This window comes from Schistocerca cancellata, unplaced genomic scaffold (assembly GCF_023864275.1).
Source record: "Schistocerca cancellata isolate TAMUIC-IGC-003103 unplaced genomic scaffold, iqSchCanc2.1 HiC_scaffold_754, whole genome shotgun sequence".
NCBI classification, from domain to species: Eukaryota; Metazoa; Arthropoda; class Insecta; order Orthoptera; family Acrididae; genus Schistocerca; species Schistocerca cancellata.
This window is the reverse complement of record NW_026046765.1, coordinates 1,490,742-1,510,941: the sequence shown is the minus strand read 5'-3', so window position 1 is coordinate 1,510,941 and position 20,200 is coordinate 1,490,742.

Genomic DNA, 20,200 nt, shown 5'->3' with positions numbered 1-20,200 from the left:
TATATATATATATATATATATATATATATATATGCAGTGGTATATTTGGCTGCTGTCTGAGTAATGTGTTGTGAATAGAATAAGTAGTAAATAAGTACTAAGTTATAACGTCATGCATACTGTGTCAGTATTTCACGCATCTGAGCTTTATGAAGTCATATGCCCCGAACCATGTATCGTACAGCGACATATCATTGTAGGTAAATTCAGCGGAATATATGGATACTGTCTGCGAAATGTGCTGTGAACAGAGATAGTAATAAAGAATAATAAATTGTAGCCTCATGCATCAAGCGGCAGTTGTACTGCATAAACAGCGAAAATGTAGTTAGCGGTAAACATTTTTTCCTTTCATCATTTTGTGGTGTTTGTCTAAGAGAAGAAGTCCGGTAAAATTTTGAAAGCATGTGTAAAGCTGGTTGCCAGTTCTTAGGTGCTTTCATTCTCAAATATTGGATGACTAAATCGTGGGTTTTCGTGCGTCGTGGGCTAAAATGCTTTTTCTCACCCCAAGAGTAATTCTTTCCAGACACTCAGTAATATGTGTACCAAGTTTGATTGAAACCGGTCAAATGCTAAACGAGAAAATATGGAACGCGCATGTCGTTGTTGTTGTGGTCTTCAGTCCTGAGACTGGTTTGATGCAGCTCTCCATGCTACTCTATCCTGTGCAAGCTTCTTCATCTCCCAGTACCTACTGCAACCTACATCCTTCTGAATCTGCTTAGTGTATTCATCTCTTGGTCTCCCCCTACGATTATTACCCACCACGCTGCCCTCCAATATTAAATTGGTGATCCCTTGATGCCTCAGAACATGTCCTACCAACCGATCCCTTCTTCGAGTCAAGTTGTGCCACAAACTTCTCTTCTCCCCAATCCTATTCAATACTTCCTCATTAGTTATATGATCTACCCATCTAATCTTCAGCATTCTTCTGTAGCACCACATTTCGAAAGCTTCTATTCTCTTCTTGTCCAAACTATTTACTGTCCATGTTTCACTTCCATACATGGCTACACTCCATACAAATACTTTCAGAAATGACTTCCTGACACTTAAATCTATACTCGATGTTAACAAATTTCTCTTCTTCAGAAACGCTTTCCTTGCCATTGCCAGTCTACATTTTATATCTTCTCTACTTCTACCATCATCAGTTATTTTGCTCCCCAAATAGCAAAACTCCTTTACTACTTTAAGTGTCTCATTTCCTAATCTAATTCCCTCAGCATCACCCGACTTAATTCGACCACATTCCATTATCCTCGTTTTGCTTTTGTTGATGTTCATCTTATATCCTCCTTTCAAGACACTGTCCATCCCGTTCAACTGCTCTTCCAGGTCCTTTGCTGTCTCTGACAGAATTACAATGTCATCGGCGAACCTCAAGGTTTTTATTTCTTCTCCATGGATTTTAATACCTACTCCGAATTTTTCTTTTGTTTCCTTTACTGCTTGCTCAATATACAGATTGAATAACATCGGGGAGAGGCTACAACCCTGTCTCACTCCCTTCCCAACCACTGCTTCCCTTTCATGTCCCTCGACTCTTATAACTGCCATCTGGTTTCTGTACAAATTGTAAATAGCCTTTCGCTCCCTGTATTTTACCCCTGCCACCTTTAGAATTCCAGTCAACATTGTCAAAAGCGTTCTCTACGTCTACAAATGCTAGAAACGTAGGTTTGCCTTTCCTTAATCTTTATTCTAAGATAAGTCGTATGGTCAGTATTGCCTCACGTGTTCCAGTATTTGTACGGAATCCAAACTGATCTTCCCCTAGGTCTGCTTCTACTAGTTTTTCCATTCGTCTGTAAAGAATTCGTGTTAGTATTTTGCAGCTGTGGCTTATTAAACTGATTGTTCGGTAATTTTCACATCTGTCAACACCTGCTTTCTTTGGGATTGGAATTATTATATTCTTCTTGAAGTCTGAGGGTATTTCGCCTGTTTCATACATCTTGCTCACCAGATGGTAGAGTTTTGTCACGACTGGCTCTCCCAAGGCCGTCAGTAGTTCCAATGGAATGTTGTCTACTCCGGGGGCCTTGTTTCGACTCAGGTCTTTCAGTGCTCTGTCAAACTCTTCACGCAGTATCGTATCTCCCATTTCATCTTCATCTACATCCTCTTCCATTTCCATAATATCGTCCTCAAGTACATCGCCCTTGTATAGACCCTCTATATACTCCTTCCACCTTTCTGCTTTCCCTTCTTTGCTTAGAACTGGGTTTCCATCTGAGCTCTTATCTCCAAAGGTCTCTTTAATTTTCCTGTAGGCAGTATCTATCTTATCCCTAGTGAGATAAGCCTCTACATCCTTACATTTGTCCTCTAGCCATCCCTGCTTAGCCATTTTGCACTTCCTGTCGATCTCATTTTTGAGACGTTTGTATTCCTTTTTGCCTGCTTCATTAACTGCATTTTTATATTTTCTCCTTTCATCAATTTAATTCAATATTTCTTCTGTTACCCAAGGATTTCTAAGAGCCATGGTCTTTTTACCTACTTGATCCTCGCATACACAGGCAAAAAAAAAGGTTCTGATATGAAGTTTTTTATTACCTTGACGGTGTGTACGTACACTGTAATATTAGTTTCGAGAGGACTAAGCTGCCATCTTCAGATCTGAAAGGTTATACAAAAAACAAAAAAAAATTACGCTGTAGTAGCTGTAATCGTAAAATGATGCCGCGTGAGGTAGCCGCGCGGTCTTGGGCGTCTTGTCACGGTCCGCGCGGCTGCCCCAGCCGGAGGTCCGAGACCTCCCTCGGGCATGGGTGTGTGTGCGTTGCCTTAGCGTAAGTTAGTTTAAGTTAGATTAATTAGTGCGTAAGCTTAGGGACCGATGACCTCCTCATTTTGGTCCGATAAGATCTTACCACAAATTTTCACATTTTTCCCATAAAAAATGATTGTAGGTAAGTTCTTTTGACGTACCCTCAGAGTACAGGTTATCATGCTGTACGATAAACCGCATGTTCGTATTCGTACCAGCGTAACGGATTGTGAATTAGTAATACAACAAAATTACCTATACATAATTGACTGTAGTAAATATACAAATTTCGATAGGTGTCTAAGATAACATTACCTCATGATAGAAAGAGAACAGAACATTGTAAATTATAGCTGTGTCTTCATGTGAAGATAGTGTCACGCAAATGTGTCACACCAAGACGTGCCATATGTGTGTGGAATTGTTACAGGCTAATACTACCGGATACCAATCAGGTTCAAAAAAATGGCTTTTCAGTAGTTTATTTTATTCGCAAATATACATTCAAAAAATGGCTCAGAGCACTATGGGGCTTAACAGCTGAGGTCATCAGTCCCCTAGAATTTAGAACTACTTAAACCTAACTAACCTAAGGACATCACACACATCCATGCCCAAGGCAGGATTCGAACCTGCGACCGTAGCAGTCGCGTGGTACCGGACTGAAGCGCCTAGAACCGCTCGGCCACCGCGGCCGGCCTGCCAATCAGGCTGACAAACTAATACAGAAGAGTGCCACCAGATGGCAGCAGTTTCATGAATAATAATAACAATGAACGTTTCTTTTAACGTACATTTAACAGTGTATGAGAGAATGCAAACCAAATCATTAAAAGCCGGCAGCCATACTTGTGCATTCTGTCTTCGTGTAAAGACACAGTTGCACTATTTAATGTTCTACTCTCTCCTTATCATGAGGTAATGTTATCTTAGGCGTATATTGGAATTTGTATAAGTATTATAATAACTTACGTAAAGGTAATATTGTTGTATTTCAAATTCACAGTCGGTTAGGACGGCACGAATACAAAAGTGCGGTTTATCGCACACAATGATTTCAAAATATGTACTATGTGGGTATGTCAATAAGAACTTATGTAAAATCGTTATTTTATGGTTACAGTTACTATAGTGTAAATATTTTTGCACTTTTTGTGACTTTTCTGATCTGAAGATGACAGCTTAGTCATGCTGAAACGAGTGAACCAGTGTACATACACGCCTTCAAGGCAATGAAAAATTTCGTATCAGAAGCTTTCTTTACCCTAAATTAATGGTTCGCTTTCTAGCCGGCAGTGTAAGGTATTAATAATGTGTATCCAATTTTGTAACATGTACGGATTAAACTCTCGATTCATTTTCCTATTCTCTTAAGCGTCTGTGGAAACGATAGCAAGGCACTGTCGACGAAACCACGGCGAAAAATTCTTGGAAACTGAATGCCTCATTGCAGCTACCAACAAAATTTTCTCCCTGTATTTTGAGAGCAGTGCTGCGCGTCTTTCCGATGTTAGAGGAAAGAGATCGGAACAGGGAAATTTCTGTTTCGCAAATACTCTTTTCCACGAGTCGCAACGGCAGGCAGGTAGCGCGGCACAGGCTGAGTTTCGCGCGAACAAACCCAATTTCTCGATACGACCGTGCAGCGCTTCGCGCCGCGTCGCTTTGCTGCAACAGCGCGGGATGGCCGGCAACCCGGGTATCCTGGCCCGGCGGACGCGAGCGCGGCGAGTTGCTACGTCACTTCCGGCCTCTGCGCCAGGCCGCGGGCTACGGAGGGACCGCATTTGCAGGGAGATTTCCGCCCCCGCGGAGCATCCGGACCTCCCGACGACCCTTTACTTCTCCGCGTGCCCGGGTCTTTCTCCCCCTCTCCCACAACCTGCACAATCCGTGCGGCGCTTTCCGCTGCAGTCGCCGACCAAATACGCTGCGTTTCAATCGTACGCGCAGTTGCGGGGAAGCGGAACGCAAACAATGGACGCCGGACAAACAGCTATATAGTGCTGTATGCAGGCGACGACTGTGTAGCTGCTGGCAGTGATGAATGAGAAGCGTGAGCGTCCTCGTCCGTAGCGAATTGCGGCACCTCGAATAACGACAATTTTCCGCAAACAGTCACACCAGTTAAACAACAAATATTACAGACAGACAGTTCATTTGTGAGACCATAGTGTTCGTAGTTGCTTTACAGTTCTCTAGGGTATTATTTTTTGTTCTGTCGTTGCAACTACAAAAACAAGCAGCAGTCAGATACATGTAAAAAAGGGCTGAACAGGATCCCCCCAAACACTTCTAATTACCAGAAAAAGCTAGCTAGCCATTATAAATCAAATAGCATTAAAAACTGGACACAAAGAAACAATGGTAGACAAACTAAACAAAATAGTAAAAAGACAAATAACGAAGAAAACTAACCAAACCACACTAACTCCCATAGCTTTCACTACAACAACAACAACAACAACAACAAATGGCATACCAAGACCTGCCGCAACAAACTCATACATAAAACAGGAAACCCATTCAAAAAACAAGGCATAAATAACACAAACAATTCCACACAAAAGCACATCTCAAAACTGAAATCAAAACCAGACAGATACCAACAATGTGGTATCTATCAGCTCAGTTGCAGAGATTATGAGAAGATGTGCATTGGATTGACTGGCAGGACATTCGACACAAGATATAAGGAACGCATCAGAGCATTTAAATACGGTACAAATCACTCAACATTTGCTGATCATCTAAGAAAAAGAACACCGCAGACCAAGCAATACTGAAAACGACATGAATATCATAAAAATCAGTACAGACAGACACCTCCTTCCTTTCCAAGAAAATGTCCACACATAAAGAAGCCCAATGACCAAATATATATTGGAAACAAAACTCTATATAGGATAATTTATGAAATTACATGTGAAATAAAAGAGCTTTTTCCATCCTTCACCCCTTCCCACATTCCCACAACCTCCTCCCCCCCCCCCCCCTCAAGGTTTCATTTCACTTATAACTCCTCACCTTCTCCTCTAACTCACGCTCCATTACACTGCTATATATTTGTATCCTCTCATCACGGTTTCTCCCTCCCTTGCACAAAAAAAAGAAGAATCCCTCCATCGTTATTCCTTCTCTACTCTTACACACTACATAAATACAAAGAAATATAATCAAATAGAATTACACACATACAATAATCTGATTTTTTTAAAAAAGTTTGTAGGTCCAAGACAAAGTAATGGAAAGGTTCTGTTTGCAACACTACAAAACACAACCCACAACACATTCTTGTAGTACAAAAACAAGCAGAATACAGTGGTGTGCATAAAAGTATGTTGTGAAAAACATAAGAAATGCGTAGTGCCGCAGAACATCTAAAAATTAGACCAAAATTATCAGGGTCTAACGCAGAAAAACAACGATGTGCTATCAGACGGCATTTCCCGACGTAAGCGAGAAATCGACCGAAAATCACTGTAAGTATAAATTAACTTATCCTTAACGACCGGTTTTTCCATCTAAATGCAGATGCAAATGTAAATAACTTACACTACTGGCTATTAAAATTCCTAAACCACGAAGATGACGGGCTACTGACGCGAAAATTTACCGACAGGAAGAAGATGCTGTGATATGCAAATTATTAGCTTTTCAGAGCATTCACACATGGTTGGCGGCGGTGGTGACACCTACAACGTGCTGACAAGAGGAAAGTTTCCAACCGATTTCTCATACACAAACAGCAGTTGAACGGCGTTGCCTGGTGAAACGTTGTTGTGATGCCTCGTGTAAAGAGGAGAAACGGGCACCATCACGTATCCGACTTTGATAAAGGTCGGATTGTAGCCTATCGCGATTGCGGTTTTATCGTATCGCGATATTGCTGCTCGCGTTGGTCGAGATCCAATGATTGTTAGCAGAATATGGGATCGGTGTCTTCAGGAGGGTAATACAGAACGCCGTGCTGGATCCCAACGGTCTCGTATCGAGATGAAAGGAATCCTATCCGCATGGTAGCAGCAGCCACGTCTCGTTCCCTGAGTCAACAGATGGGGACGTCTGCAAGACAACAACCATCTGCACGAACAATTCGACGACGTTTGCAGCAGCATGGACTAACAGCTCTGAGACCGTGGCTGTGGTTACCCTTGACGATGCATCATAGACAGGAGAGCCTGCGATGGTGTACTGAACTACGAACCTGGGTGCACATTACATCATGATCGTCGCATCCGTGTTTGGCGACATCGCGGTGAACGCACATTGGCTGCGTGTATTCGTCATCGCCATACTGACGTATCACCCGGCATCATGGTATGGCGTGCCATTGGCTACACGTCTTGGTCACCTCTTGCTCGCATTGACGGCACTTTGAACAGCGGACGTTACATTTCAGATGTGTTACGACCCGTGGCTCTACCCTTCATTCGATCCCTGCGAAACCCTACATTTCAGCAAGATAATGCACGACCGCATGTTGCAGGTCCAGTACGGGCCTTTCTGGATACACATAATTATCGACTGCAGCCTTGGCCATCGCATTCTCCAGATCTCTCACCAACTGAAACGTCTGGTCAATGGTGGCCGAGCAACTGGCTCGTCACAATACGCCAGTCACTACTCTTGATGAACTGTGGTATCGTGTTGAAGCTGCCTGGGCAGCTGTACCTGTACACGCCATCCAAGCTCTGTTTGCGCAATGCCCAGGCGTATCAGGGTCGTTATTACGGCCAGAGGTGGTTGTTCTGGGTACTGATTTCTCAGGATCTATGCACCCAAACTGCTTGAAAATGTAATCACATGTCAGTTATAGTATAATATATTTGTCCAATGAATACCCGTTTATCATCTGCATTTCTTCTTGGTGTAGCAATTTTAATGGCCAGTAGTGTATGTACACTTATCAGTGTGTTGGTTGTTTTTTCTCTGCATCAAACAGTCTTCCTACAAGTAAGTCACAAACCTTACTATATGATCTTTCTTGCACGATTGTAACTGCACTATTAAGTGGACTCTGCCTGTCAGTACATACCAACCGTTTTGCAACAACGTGCCCACTGTTCGGCACCCGAATTGCAGCCCAGGGAAAAATAAACAATGGCCGGCTCTTGCCAAATGTAGTTGGAGATATCGCCGAACCTGAAAACATAAGACATGCAATTGCTATTAAGAAGGTTGCCCAGAAAGTGCAGCACCGTATTTTTTTATTCAACAATTCTTTATTGAATATAATGAGAAACACACACACGAAAAAATGGTGTTTTATCTAGACACCATTTTTTTGCACGTAATGTGCATCCCGTTCTATGGCCTTTCTCCACCCCGAAACATGGGCGTGTACGGCCTGTCGGTATCAATCCCCATCCTGGTTTCGGAGCCAGTGCTTCACTATGTGAGTCACCTCCTCAGCGTCCTCAAAATGTCTTCCACGAATGTCATCCTTTAATGGCCCAAACAAGTGAAAGTCCGAGAGAGCTTGGTCAGGGATGTAGGGTGGATGGGGTAACACTGTCCAACCGTGTCTTGCGATGTGTTCAGCAGTCCTCAGATTTGTGTGGGGCCGAGCGTTATCGTGTTGCAGAAAACATCTCCTGGGTTGGTGTGGCGCCGAAGCCCCAGAAAGCGCGTCTTGAGATTTGTTAATGTGTTGACATACGAAACTTCCTGGCAGATTACAACTGTGTGCCGCACCGAGACTCGAACTCGGAACAACTGCTTTTCGTTGACAAGTGCTCTAACAAGCTACTACTCGAGCACTACTGACTACGCCTCCTCATAGTTTTACTTCCGCCAGTACCTGGTCTCCTACCTTCCGAACTTCACAGGATCTCTCCTGCAAACCTTGCAGGAAGGTGGGGGACGAGGTACTGGAGGGAGTAAAGATGTGAGGACGGGTCGTTAGTCGTGCTTGGTTAGCTCAGTTGGTGTTGGCTCGGTAGATCAGCGTTTTTGGTCAGAGGGGTGGATGCCCTCTGTACGAGGTGCATTCAACTTCTAAAGCCTCCGATTTTTTTTCTAATTAACTACTCACCCGAAATCGATGAAACTGGCGTTACTTCTCGACGTAATCGCCCTGCAGACGTACACATTTTTCACAACGCTGACGCCATGATTCCATGGCAGCGGCGAAGGCTTCTTTAGGAGTCTGTTTTGACCACTGGAAAATCGCTGAGGCAATAGCACCACGGCTGGTGAATGTGCGGCCACAGAGAGTGTCTTTCGTTGTTGGAAAAAGCCAAAAGTCACTAGGAGCCAGGTCAGGTGAGTAGGGAGCATGAGGAATCACTTCAAAGTTGTTATCACGAAGAAACTGTTGCGTAACGTTTGCTCGATGTGCGGATGTGTTGTCTTGGTGAAACAGCACACGCACAGCCCTTCCCGGACGTTTTTGTTGTAGTGCAGGAAAGAATTTGTTCTTCAAAACATTTTCGTGGGATGCACCTGTTACCGTAGTGCCCTTTGGAACGCAATGGGTAAGGATTACGCCCTCGCTGTCCCAGAACATGGACACCATCATTTTTTCAGCACTGGCGGTTACCCGAAATTTTTTTGGTGGCTGTGAATCTGTGTGCTTCCATTGAGCTGACTGGCGCTTTGTTTCTGGGTTGAAAAATGGCATCCAAGTCTCATCCATTGTCACAACCGACGAAAAGAAAGTCCCATTGACGCTGTCGTTGCGCGTCAACATTGCTTGGCAACATGCCACACGGGCAGCCATGTGGTCATCCGTCAGCATTCGTGGCACCCACCTGGATGACACTTTTCGCATTTTCAGGTCGTCATGCAGGATTGTGTGCACAGAACCGACAGAAATGCCAACTCTGGAGGCGATCTGTTCAACAGTCATTCGGCGATCCCCCAAAACAATTCTCTCCACTTTCTCGATCATGTCGTCAGACCGGCTTGTGTGAGGACGAGGTTGTTTCGGTTTGTTGTCACACGATGTTCTGCCTTCATTAAACTGTCGCACCCACGAACGCACTTTCGACACATCCATAACTCCATCACCACATGTCTCCTTCAACTGTCGATGAATTTCAATTGGTTTCACACCACGAAAATCCAGAAAACGAATGATTGCACGCTGTTTAAGTAAGGAAAACGTCGGCATTTTAAGTATTTAAAACAGTTCTCATTCTCGCCGCTGGCGGTAAAATTCCATTTGCCGTACGGTGCTGCCATCTCTGGGACGTATTGACAATGAATGCGGCCTCATTTTAAAACAATGCGCATGTTTCTATCTCTTTCCAGTCCGGAGAAAAAAAATCGGAGGCCTTAGAACTTGAATGCACCTCGTAATTAAGAAAAAACTGAGTAAAAGAATTAACGATCGACTTGAAAGGATGTCGTGTGACGTTCGTCCCGACTAACGAACGATACCGAACAAAATGAAGAAAAAAACAGTTGGTAGAGTAATTGCTCGCGAAAGGCAGAGGTCCCGAATTCGAGTCTCGGTACGGCATACTTCTGCTTGGAAGTTTCATATCAGCGCACACTCCGCTGCAGAGTGAAAATTTCATTCTGGAAACATCCCCCAGCCTGTGGCTAAGCCATGTCTCTGCAATATCCTTCCTTCCAGAAGTGCACTGCAAGGTACGCAGGAGAGCTCCTGTGAAGTTTGGGAGGTAGGATACGATGTACTGGCGGAAGTAAAGCTGTGAGGGCGGGTCGTGAGTCATTTTTGGGTAGCTCATTTGGTAGAGCATGCTCGCAAAAGGCAGAGGTCCGGAGTTCGAGTCTCGGTTCGGCTCACAGTTTTAATCCGCTAGAAAGTTTCATATGAGCGCATACTCCGCTGCAGAGTGAAAATTTCATTCTGTTGACATTCGCTTCTGAACTTATGGTACCGCCTCTTGGCATCACCTTCGCAGTCCCAGAACACGGTAATCGTGACCTTACCGGTGGAAGCATTTTCTTTGATTTTTTTGTCTTCTGTGGGGAGTGGAAATGGCACCATTCCATCGACAGTCGTTTTGTTTCGGGCTCAAAACGGTGAACCCGAGCTTCATCACCTGTCACAACCCGGGACAAGAAGGCCTCCCTCTCAGCTTCAAAACGTCGCAACAAATCGAGACAAATGTTTTCTCTGTGCAATTTGTGATCCACCGTTAGGCACCGCGGGACCCATCTTGCACACACTTTTGTGTATCCAAGAGTGCGTACAATTGTATCGACACCTTCTTTGCTGGTTGACAGATGCAGCTCTAAATGGCGGGGTGTAATGCGTCTGTCCTCGCGAATGACAACGTCAGCTCGCTACAAAATGTCAGGTGTGACAGCCGTGGTTTGTCTCCCGACCACTGCAAATAGTGGAGCTCCGCCGAACCGCCTTCTGATGACCTCACCCTCCGTGCCCTGCCACTAAATGTACTTCCGTCTACGGCAGATGCACCATCGACTTTGCACAAGCGTTTTCGAATATTCCCCACTCTTTCTTTCGCATCAGTGAGACATTCAATAAAGACACGTTGCTTGTAGCGTAAATCACGTTCAGACGCCATTTTGAAACTGTCCTACGCTATCTGTCGGAAGTGATGGAAACTTGACGCGCTCTCTCGAGACACTTCACATACACTCCTGGAAATGGAAAAAAGAACACATTGACACCGGTGTGTCAGACCCACCATACTTGCTCCGGACACTGCGAGAGGGCTGTACAAGCAATGATTACACGCACGGCACAGCGGACACACCAAGAACCGCGGTGTTGGCCGTCGAATGGCGCTAGCTGCGCAGCATTTGTGCACCGCCGCCGTCAGTGTCAGCCAGTTTGCCGTGGCATACGGAGCTCCATCGCAGTCTTTAACACTGGTAGCATGCCGCGACAGCGTGGACGTGAACCGTATGTGCAGTTGACGGACTTTGAGCGAGGGCGTATAGTGGGCATGCGGGAGGCCGGGTGGACGTACCACCGAATTGCTCAACACGTGGGGCGTGAGGTCTCCACAGTACATCGATGTTGTCGCCAGTGGTCGGCCGGGCCGCAGCGACGCACGGATGCACGCCAAGACCGTAGGATCCTACGCAGTGCCGTAGGGGACCGCACCGCCACTTCCCAGCAAATTAGGGACACTGTTGCTCCTGGGGTATCGGCGAGGACCATTCGCAACCGTCTCCATGAAGCTGGGCTACGGTCCCGCACACCGTTAGGCCGTCTTCCGCTCACGCCCCAACATCGTGCAGCCCGCCTCCAGTGGTGTCGCGACAGGCGTGAATGGAGGGACGAATGGAGACGTGTCGTCTTCAGCGATGAGAGTCGCTTCTGCCTTGGTGCCAATGATGGTCGTATGCGTGTTTGGCGTCGTGCAGGTGAGCGCCACAATCAGGACTGCATACGACCGAGGCACACAGGGCCACCACCCGGCATCATGGTGTGGGGAGCGATCTCCTACACTGGCCGTACACCACTGGTGATCGTCGAGGGGACACTGAATAGTGCACGGTACATCCAAACCGTCATCGAACCCATCGTTCTACCATTCCTAGACCGGCAAGGGAACTTGCTGTTCCAACAGGACAATGCACGTCCGCATGTATCCCGTGCCACCCAACGTGCTCTAGAAGGTGTAAGTCAACTACCCTGGCCAGCAAGATATCCGGATCTGTCCCCCATTGAGCATGTTTGGGACTGGATGAAGCGTCGTCTCACGCGGTCTGCACGTCCAGCACGAACGCTGGTCCAACTGAGGCGCCAGGTGGAAATGGCATGGCAAGCCGTTCCACAGGACTACATCCAGCATCTCTACGATCGTCTCCATGGGAGAATAGCAGCCTGCATTGCTGCGAAAGGTGGATATACACTGTACTAGTGCCGACATTGTGCATGCTCTGTTGCCTGTGTCTATGTGCCTGTGGTTCTGTCAGTGTGATCATGTGATGTATCTGACCCCAGGAATGTGTCAATAAAGTTTCCCCTTCCTGGGACAATGAATTCACGGTGTTCTTATTTCAATTTCCAAGAGTGTAATACGTTAGTAATTTTTCGCATTCTTAGCATTATTATCGTGTTATTAATCTGTAGATGACGTATATAGTGATGTAATGTCGTCTGCTGTACTGTCTTCAGTCACGAGTAGATATATGAGCACGTATAAATGTTATATCCTCCTCAGTACAAAAGAATCGGTTCGTGAGGCCGACAGCCTTTGTGTAGGGCCTCCGTCCTTATCTGCTTAGCAAGAGCCGGTGCGATGAGGATAGGAAATATTCCTCGGAGCCCTTATCCTTGTTTTACAGAATATTAAATTTCACGACCGCGCCGCTGGATTATTGATAATCCGCCGCTGCCAACGCTGCCGTATCCCGGGGGCCGCTTATTACATTCGACCACTTATGTTGGCTTTACAGTTCTCCACAGTTCTCATGCTCTCAAAGATAACTTGCTCTTGCTAACATTTCTTTTATCCTTCATCCCAGAATAATAGGGGTCAGGGATTTTCTCTGCCTCGTGATGACTGGGTGTTGTGTGCTGTCCTTAGGTTAGTTAGGTTTAAGTAGTTCTAAGTTCCAGGGACTGATGTCCATAGATGTTAAGTCCCATAGTGCTCAGAGCCATTGGAACCATTTGAACCTAGGATATTACACTTAAAGTGCATTAAACAGTTTCCGAGTTTTTTTTTCTTCCCAGATTTGCAACAATCGTAACACGGTCTCTCCTTTCAATCATCGTACAACGTCGATATGGCATATGTTAGGATAACCGATCGCGGAATAGAATATAAAGTGCAAGCGCTTAGTACTGGAAAGGCATCAGGATCAGATGAGATACCTATAAAATTCTACAACGATTATGCAAAAGAACTTGCTCCCCTTCTAGTAGCAGTTCATCGTAGATCGCTGGAGAGATGAAAGAAAGCGTAGATCACTCCTGTTTTGAAGAAGAGTCAAAGGATCCTTAATGAAGCACTTAATTATAGGCCTATATCGTTGACGTAAATCTGTTGTAGACTTTATGAACATATTACGTGCTGAATAATGACGACGTTTTTGGAGAACAGACATCTCCTCTGTAAAAATCAACACGAATTCCGCAAAGAGAGGTCTTGCGAAAATCAGCTCGCTCTGTTCCTCCACGAGATCAAAAAAAAAGTTTCAAATTGCTCTGAGCACTATGGGACTTATATGTAAGTAGGCTGTTTAGATTTTTATATGGGTAATGCCACGTAGCTCTCTGTATGAAAATCACTGGCTGTGCTGTGTGCAGTATGTGGCTAGTTTGCATTGTTGCCTGCCATTGTTGTCATGAACTGCTATAGCTGGATGCGAACAGCGCGTAGCGCTGTGCAGTTGGAGGTGAGCCGCCAGCAGTGGTGGACGTGTGGAGAGAGATGGCGGAGTTTTGATAATCTGTAAGACTGAATGTCAATTATGAATATTAAGGTAAATACATTGTTTGTTCTCTATTAATATCTTTCACTTGCTAACTATCCCTATCAGTAGTTAGTACCTTCAGTAGTTTGAATCTTTTATTTAGCTGGCAGTAGTGGCGCTCGCTGTTTTGCAGTAGCTTGAGTAGCGAAGATTTTTGTGAGGTAAGTGATTTGTAAAAGGTATAGGTTAAAGTTAGTCAGGGCCATTGTTTTGTAGGGGTTATTGAAAGTCAGATTGCGTTGCGCTAAATAATATTGTGTGTCAGGTTAAGCACAGTCGTGTATAAATTGTTCTAAGTGGACGTTTCATATGTATAATTTGTTTCTAAGGGGACGTTTCATATGGCGACCCTGCCAGGATACCTCACTGGAATCTTCTGATTTTTTCTTGTAGTTTGTGTATTTAATGTAGCTTTTGTTTATTGCTAGTGCGTAATTGTAGAGAGAATCTCCTGGGTAGTTGCAGACTTTCATTGTTGCACAGTAAAACAGTTGTGGCATGCATGTAGATTTGCACCAAGTATTTCGCAGCTGCAATTAACTAGATATTATTTTCAGTGCTATGTTAATGTGTTCTCTTATTTTTGCTATTCAAATTGTGCTTTTCTGTGTTATCGTGTGAAATATTGTGAAAATAATGGCGTGTGAAAAACGTAACACTCGACTCCAAAGTAAACTGAGAAATGACAGTGAAGACGAAAGCAGTGTGTTGGCCCCACCATGTAATGAGTTAACTAATATTCAAAGTAGTAATTTGGTAACTGTGCATAGGGAAATGGAGCGGGCGTCAGACAATGGCGTAGGCAGTGAAACAGGTAGTGAACAGGGAAGCATTATCGATCGATCGGTCGGCAACAGCTCGCCTCAGGAATCCGAAATGACAGGACACAATTTTGCAAATACTGTAGATTCAGGTTTTGCGTCCTCACCGTTTTCTCAAATGAGTCAAGACACATTTTCTGCTTGTCAAAATGTGAATGCTGCCGGTGAAAACGCACTGCCAAAAAGCATAGAGAAACAGATTCCAGACACTAATACATTATTATTGCAATTAATGCAACAAATGGAACAAAATCAGAGACAGATGGGACAAAATCTTCAAAAGTTAGACACAATGGAACAAAATCTTCTAAAGTTAGACACAATGGAACAAAAGCTTCAAAAGTTAGACTCAGTGGAACATATGCTTGAACAAACACGTGAAGATTTAACTACTGAGTTACATAAAATAGAATCGAAATGTCAGAAAGTCTGTAATGACGTAAAAACACAAATTTGTGAGCATTTTCAACCTATTTTTCGCGGCATGAAAATGCATTACAGAATCACGAAGCAGCCATAAAAGAGCTGCAAACCATTGTTCATGAAAATCATGTGACCTTGTGGGCTAAAATTGACTCAGTTGCATCTACCGATTCGGTTACGCAACTGGCAAAAACTCAGGAAAACTTAAAGAACACAATAGATTCGATTTCAACACAAATGGACACTCTGAAACTTGGTTCAGAAAAACACACTGAGGAAATGTGTTCACTATCGGAGAAAGTAGCTGAACTTTCGGATCAGGTCACTAACTTATCTACAAAGGTAGATGATGATCTGAATGACACAAGACCCGTAGCCTTCACTGACACAGAAGACTATGAACAAATTAGAAAATTCAAACAAAATCAAAATCAAATCAATACACAGTACAAAAGAGAAATCCGGGAAGTACAAGATCAGTTGACACAGGTAATACAAGAATTACATATTTCAGAGGATACTCGCGCTCCAACACGGGAAGAGGAACTTAGAAATACGGAAAAGCCACAAAATAATAGCACAGGGCATTTCGGTAATTATGAAAGAAATTGGCAAGGTACACCGAATTTTGAGATGGAACCGCCGAAACGACGTAACAATGACCGATATGTGACTCGCCGACATGATGATTTTGACTATAAGCTGTTCATTACTACACGTAAATTCAAAACATTCAAGAATTCTGCCAACGACATTCATCCACAAGCGTGGCTCCATCAATTCTCTCATTGTTTTCCTCCCAACTGGTCATTAGAACACAGATTAGAATTTATGTGTGGCTACTTAGAAAATGAACCAGCTGTAAGAATGCGATCGGTCATTCACGATTGTCACAGTGAAGGAGAATTTTACCATGCGTTCCTCTCAGCATATTGGTCACAAGCTACACAAGATCGCGTAAAACATAGCATCATGATGATGAAACACTTTGAACAATCTGAATTTTCCAGTCTTGTCAAATATTTTGAAGACATGTTGCACAAGAATCAGTACCTATCAAACCCATACAGCCCCTCAGAACTCATCCGCATTTGCTTAATCAAACTGCCTGAACATTTACGACATATTATTTTGGCAGGACGTTGCAAAGACGACATTGAAGCTTTTCAGGGACTGTTACAAGAACTGGAAATTGACACAGACAGTCGCGGGATGCGAAAACAGGAAAACAATCACTATAGGTCACATCCGTCACAATTCCGTGACGACAGAAACAATAAATGGCCACGACAAACCTATTCTTACAACGTAAATCGTGACCAAAACAGACACCACCCATATGACAACCACTGGCAGAGTAATAGTTACAGGGAAAGATCACCTTTCCGCGGTAATGACTATCACAGAGACAATCAGAGAAACAGACAATATGGGAACCAATATAACTATTATCAAGGGAGACAGAATAACTTTAGACGCAACGGTCCAGCACGCAGTTACGACTCAGGCAGAAATTCTCCACCACATGACCGACAAGAAAGAAACTATCGAACCTACCGACATGACGACAGACGATATGATCGTAACGACAGACCTGAATTGCATCAGAACTGGCGGGTTTCTAACAGAGCTGGGCCCTCTGGGCAACGTGAATTTGTGGAAGTTAGGTCTCCAAATCCCAATAACGACGCGCGCCAACAAAGAGACAATAGGCGATGACTCACACCGCTGGCAGCCACAATATGTACTTATGAAACTGATGACGCTGCTGCCGTAGCTAGTAATTACGTAAAAATGGAAGACATTAGAGACATCTTACTCCAGGAACACGACGTAAAACATAACAACATTGCATATCCTGTGATCCACATTACTGTAAATGACGTAAAATTTACGGCAGTACTTGACTCTGGCAGTCCTATTTCAGTAATTAGTGAAACAGCTTTTAGCAAATGCAACAAATCGAACGATTGCCCCACACTTCCGTTACGTAAGATTAAATTACAAGGTGCAATCTTTGGAAAAAGTGTAGATGTACGCCAACAAACCAATTTAGAATTCTTTTGCCAAAGCCACAGCTTCTCTATGAACTTCCTTATTGTTCCATTATTGTCGACGGAAATTATACTGGGAGTAGACTTTTTGAATGAATATAAAGCAATCTTAAGCTTTCACGATGCTGAAATAAGTTTAGAGAAAGAAGGTAAGTCAATAGCTTTGAAATTTGAAGACTGGCTCTCAAACCATGATGAGGAAATTAATCGGCTTTACGTTCTGTTAGACAACAGTTCGGAATTTTCTACGGAACTAGACACTAACAATCACTCTGCAAGTACTGACAGGGATGACATCGACGGCATATTTGAAATTAATGAGTTAATTCAGAATAAAATTCAGACAATTGAGAATTGTAATGACACTGATAGGCAGGACCTTTTTGAGATTTTACAAGCACATTCCACAGTTTTTACTCACAAAACAGGAACAATCAAGGGGTTTCAATACCAATTTCGTGTTCGTGAGCATACTAAATTTTGTGTTAGACCATACGTAATTCCAGCACATTATAGGGACCGTGTTAGAACAGAAATACAATCTATGCTTGACGAGGGCATTATTGAGCCTGCAGTAAGCTCATACAACAATCCGTTACATGTTGTTGAGAAGAAAAATGGATCGATCAGACTTGTCTTAGATTCGAGACAAATCAATACTATCATTATTCCTGAAACAGACAGGCCACAGACGATGGAAGAACTTCTTCAAAATTTTAATGGTGTAAAAGTGTTGTCTTCCATTGATCTCAGATCCAGCTTTTATCAGATCGAACTTCATCCAGAATGTAGAAAATACACAGCTTTCCTTTGTTTCGGCGTTTGTTATCAGTTTCGGAAACTTCCTTTTGGTTTGAACATTTCTTCAGCAGCATTCATTCGCGGGTTAAATTCCATATTACCTGAGTTCTTAAAACGTCACATCACCTTATATGTGGGCGATATTCTAATAGCAGAAGCTTCATGGGAACAACATAACCGCATACTCAACAGTTTGTTACGTATTTTTGCAGAATCTGGAATTACAGTTAACTTGGAAAAGTCTGAATTCGGTAGGTCAAAGGTGAAGTTTTTGGGACATATTATTTCTTCTGAAGGCATTCAGCCGGATCCTGAAAAGTTAGAAGCAATTAGAGCCATTCCAGTTCCATCCACAAAAAAACAAGTCCGCAGTTTTCTAGGTCTCGTAAATTTTTACCGTCGTTTTCTGAATATGCAAATTCTAGTTACACCAAAACTTTGTTCTCTCACTGGAAAAAATACTATTTGGAACTGGGACGAACAAGCACAGTTGGAATTCAATTCTTTGAAAGAAGCGTTACTTCACGCGCCAATACTAGCCCATCCAGATCTGTCACAAGATTTCTGCCTTAGCACGGATTCTTCTAAAGTCGGTCTTGGTGCCCACTTATTTCAAGAAGCCATAGACAATGACACTACCATACAGAAAACCATTGCTTTTGCTAGCCGAGTGCTAACAAAATCTGAAAAAAATTATTCCGTTACTGAATTAGAAGCTTTAGCTATCGTTTGGGCATTTAACAAATTCCGTTTCTTTCTTTCTGGTAAGCACGTAAAAGTATACAGTGATCATCGTGCATTACAATTTCTTATGTCTTCAAAATTAAATCATGATAGGTTAAAACGTTGGGCATTGTTTCTGCAAGAATTCCGCTTCACAATAGTCTACATTCCCGGCAAGGAGAACATTGTTGCGGACGCGCTGTCACGCGCACCGGCTGGGCTTGAGAAAAGTAACACAGAAGGCAACCTCGAGAAAAATTTCAGTATTCTTTACATTCAGAAAGTCGCCTTTGAAAACTTCATCACCACATCTTTAAAGGACATTGCTCATGAACAAGATAAAGATCCGATTTGGAAAGATATCAAAAGTAAATGGCATGAAAAGACACACACTCAGATTCGGCATTATTACCTGGTTAGAAACAACATACTCTTCAAACGCTGCACTGTTGATGACAAGCTATGGGTACTTTGCATTCCAGACGATTTTGTTAATAAGCTCATTTGGTACATTCATTTCAGCTACGCACATTTTGGTCCACGAAAATGTTATCATATTCTTCGAACGACTTGTTATTTTAACAATATGGAAAAGCGAATTCGAAGAGTCTTGTCTATTTGTAAACTTTGTCAAAAGGCGAAACCATCTACTATCTCACATCGTGCCCCGTTGTTTCCAATCATTCCTTCTAAATTAAAAGAATTTGCTGCTGTTGATCTCTTGGGACCGCTTGTCAGAACATCTAATGGATTTGCATACGTTCTAGTCGCTGTTGAACTTACTTCAAAATTTGTTTCTTTCACTCCGTTACGTAAAGCCACTGGACGGTCTGTATCCAACGCCTTTGTTAAAAATTTCTTACGTGAAGTGGGACACGTTAGTAAAGTCATTTCAGATAACGGACCGCAATTCAGATCTGCTGTTTGGTCACGCATGCTTCGGAATCATAAAATCAAACCTGTTTTTATTTCATTGTATTCACCACACTGTAACCCGTCTGAACGGATTATGAAAGAAATCAATAAGCTTTGCAGACTTTATTGTCACAGAAAGCATCAGCATTGGGACAGATATTTACACTTATTTCAAAATGTGCTGAATGAAATGCCTCATGATTCCACTGCTTTACCACCTACTCTTGTACTGAAGAATGTAGAACCTCCGAACAGAATCAGAGAGCTTGTACCTTTCCCGAATACACGTAAACTTCGACACAAAG